The sequence below is a fragment of the Euprymna scolopes genome, chromosome 1 (genome assembly GCF_053919585.1).
Source record: "Euprymna scolopes isolate OS-2025 chromosome 1, ASM5391958v1, whole genome shotgun sequence".
Classification (NCBI taxonomy): domain Eukaryota; kingdom Metazoa; phylum Mollusca; class Cephalopoda; order Sepiida; family Sepiolidae; genus Euprymna; species Euprymna scolopes.
The window spans coordinates 196,956,035-196,959,736 of record NC_136482.1 but is presented as its reverse complement, the minus strand read 5'-3'; the positions used below and the strand labels follow the sequence as shown (position 1 = coordinate 196,959,736).

The 3,702-nt window shown below is 35.1% G+C and overlaps 1 pseudogene; it reads right to left on the bottom strand.

Moving 5' to 3' along the window:
* Positions 1 to 2,071: 2,071 nt before the first annotated feature.
* Positions 2,072 to 2,190, bottom strand: LOC145283768 (5S ribosomal RNA; annotated as a pseudogene).
* Positions 2,191 to 3,702: the final 1,512 nt, after the last annotated feature.

The following is a 3,702-nucleotide window of genomic DNA, read 5'->3' as shown; positions in this document are numbered from 1 at the left end:
AGATTAAACCCAGGAGTGTGAGTTCCGTTATAGAAGCGTTGATTTAATTTGAATAAAATAAAATACGCATTAAGTGCGCTTGAAAACTAGATTACAACGCAATTTAACGAAAACAAATATTTTACTTGTTTAAAATCTTTTTTCTTCTTCTTTCTGGCAATATTGTAAAGTTGGAGACAGAAAAGTCAGTAGGAAAGATCCGAGCGTTTGGCTTTCTGAAATCCAAACCCTAAAACATCACAATGACTCTCTGTCTTGCTAGTCTGAATTTCTGGGGGTCGGAGACAGATTCTCATATATTTCGACTCAGTTTAGCTGTTCAGCATCTCTGAGTGGATATTCGTTGCATTCACGAAACCCACTCACTTCCATGCGACTAATTGAGTACGTTGCCTAGGGACTATCGTGTCTGTTCAGCCTACTTCGATTTTTATTCGGGAGATGATTACTCGCAATTCAAAGGTCATTAGCTTCATTGTATGTTTCTTATTTTATGGAATCAAGTGGGAGATTATGCGTTCTAGATGTTACCATATTTTCAACTGGTAAAAATTGGTTGGCAGTATTAGAATCAACTAGCGGTACTTGTGGAAATTCCACAGAGGACACATTCATATATAATATATTGATTTTGGCATTCTGTATATATTCAGCGTAAATAGACTTGCTCTGATATTATTGTAGCTCTTTTGTTAAAACTGCAAAAATATTTATCTACTTAATTTAGCCTAACACGCCTGGGACAAGATGTCTCGATAACGACAAGGTATCTCTGACCTGATGACAAAAAATGCACTCTTTGTCGGTAGGAAACCTCATTCATCCGATTAGTTAATTCACTTGTTTGTCAACAACGTGGCGACGAATACAAAACTTGAATTTACACGTTTATTATCGCATCGTTGTGGTTAGGTTTGTTACAAGTCTCAAAACTAGCATTGAGAACGCGTCCTCTGTCGAACTAAAATGTATGCAGCATCTGGGATTGAACAACTGAGAGGATGAAACGTTTTATAGGCGTGATATTGATGATTCGCATGAGAGTGGTCTACGAAGACGAGAACTTCGTCTCCTAGCCTTATAATTTTCTATTAGTATTTGAAAGTTGGCACCAGAGCTGAGAGGGTGAAACTCTCTCCGGCATATTTTGCTCCAAGATTGGTGAGGGTGGGGCAGATTGTATCAGACGAGCGGTATTTGGCCGTGCCTTAAACAGAAAGAGTATTGGTTCGTTCGGGGAGGGAAATTTAATTGCTTACGGCATGAGGGACTCTTACTAGGAATGCTGATAAGGTTGTCCAGACGATTTCTAAAAGGCTGGTGTGCCACCCTTAGGAGCGTTGGTTTAGACACATTTAACACAAGTGCGGAAGTGGAAGTGGAAGCCTCCGTTCAGTCTAGAAAGACAAGGGATACCCTCTGTAAGGGTGGCCACGCATGCAATTATGAGGCAAGGGTTGCGCAATCTCAAACCACATCTGTCCTGAATCGTCAATACTTGAGTCCAGTGGCAAGAAGAAATCCAAGACGACTGGAAACAATGCTGAGATAAGCGGAGAGCACACACAGCAGCTGGAATTTCCAAATGATCACCTACTTTAGCACTAACCATGCTCAACGTTGCTTAACTTTAGTGATCTAAGCAATGTGTCAATGTTATAATGCCTTAGATAATAAAACAAGAGTGTAGGTGCCTAGTTAATAGTGAAATTTTATGTAAGACCTGACTCATTTAGTGAATTAGGTGAAAGATTGCTTGATTTGACAACGATACGGATCACCCTTTTCTGCGGTTAAAGCGGTATAGCTTCTTTCCGACCAACACTATCAATATAGGAAAGCCTGTTTTACTGCAGATACATTAACTGTAATCTCTGAACATTGCACTTTATAAGGCAGGGGAGGTTAGGGCAGTGTGTGTGCAGTCAGCATAACCGGCTTCATCCGAAGGAGGAAGTTTCATGGGAGTATGAAATTCACAAGCGGTCCCCAGTCGCATTTATATCCCCGTTAGGGAAGATGACGACGTTAGGTTTTTGCAACTTTTTGCAGGGAGGTGTCGACGTCCACCTACATACAGCACCTGGACTTCCCAAATTGGTCACCCGTTTTAGTAATGACCAGGCTCAACGTTGCTTTACTTCGGTGATCTGACGGGAACCGGTGTATCAACGTGATTATGCCGTAGCCCTAGATATATCTAAGGTCTTGGACAAGGTATAGCATAAAGGTTGTCCAATGAAAATTAAATCATACGACATTACTGAATGAACACTGAACATAATCATTTGATTTCTTTCTTTCCTAAATAAGAAAAAATCCATATAGTTGCATGTCAAACCAACATGCTATAAATTCGGGGGTGCCTTGGACCCTTATTACTCTCTCGCATTCGTAAATAAGCTCCCTGATAAAATTGTCTCCGAGATGATTATATTTGCTGATGACACAACGCTATATAACAGACATGAGGGTGAACGAATAAACACATATCTAAGGAAACGGCTGAAATATTGGAGGAAGATCTCCGGTATGTGGTGAAATGGAAACATAAATTGATAGTAACATCTAATGCTACCAAGATTATTTCATTTGATAATTAAAAGATTAGGTTTATTTAATTTAATAATCAAAAGATTAGGTTTATTTAATTTAATAATTAAAAGATTAGGCTTATTTCATTTGATAATTAAAAGATTAGGTTTATTTCATTTAATAATCAAAAGATTAGGTTTATTTAATTTAATAATTAAAAGATTAGGTTTATTTAATTTAATAATTAAAAGATTAGGTTTATTTCATTTAATAATCAAAAGATTAGGTATATTTCATTTAATAATTAAAATATTAGGTTTATTTCATTTAATAATTAAAAGATTAGGCTTATTTCATTTAAAAATTAAAAGATTAGGTTTATTTCATTTAATAATTAAAAGATTAGGTTTATTTAATTTAATAATTAAAAGATTAGGTTTATTTCATTTAATAATTAAAAGATTAAGCTTATTTCATTTAATAATTAAAAGAAACCTGCTCAACCACTGATAGCCAAAATGTTGTATCTTTGAACCTATTTTACAAGTATGTTAATGGAAGATGCTGTGACTAACACAAACCCTTGTACCCGCGCAACACACCTGACAAGCAGCAAACTCCCAATTCTACGCAGTAACGATCTCTAAATGCGGGAAACCATTTTACTATACAGATAGATTTGAAATTCTCTACCGGATTTCTGCCTCTCTAACTGTACTGGCATGCATAAGTTCAAGTGTAATGTTATCAAAAACCTACATACTATACCTGAAAATTATGTCTGAAATAGTAACCCGCTACATCTAAGTGGCAGTGTACCCTGTTTGGAGTAGAATATCAATAAGATAAAACTGTACAGTTTAATAATTTGGGATGTGTTTGTTACTAAGCCAACTTTTTCATTGTATATATACTCATTCATTATATATAATAATTCATTGTATATACTCATTCATTGTATATACTCATTCATTGTATATACTCATTCATTATATATAATAATTCATTGTATATACTCATTCATTGTATATACTCATTCATTGTATATACTCATTCATTATATATACTCATTCATTATATATACTCATTCATTATATATACTCATTCATTATATATACTCATTCATTGTATATACTCATTCATTATATATACTCATTCATTATATAT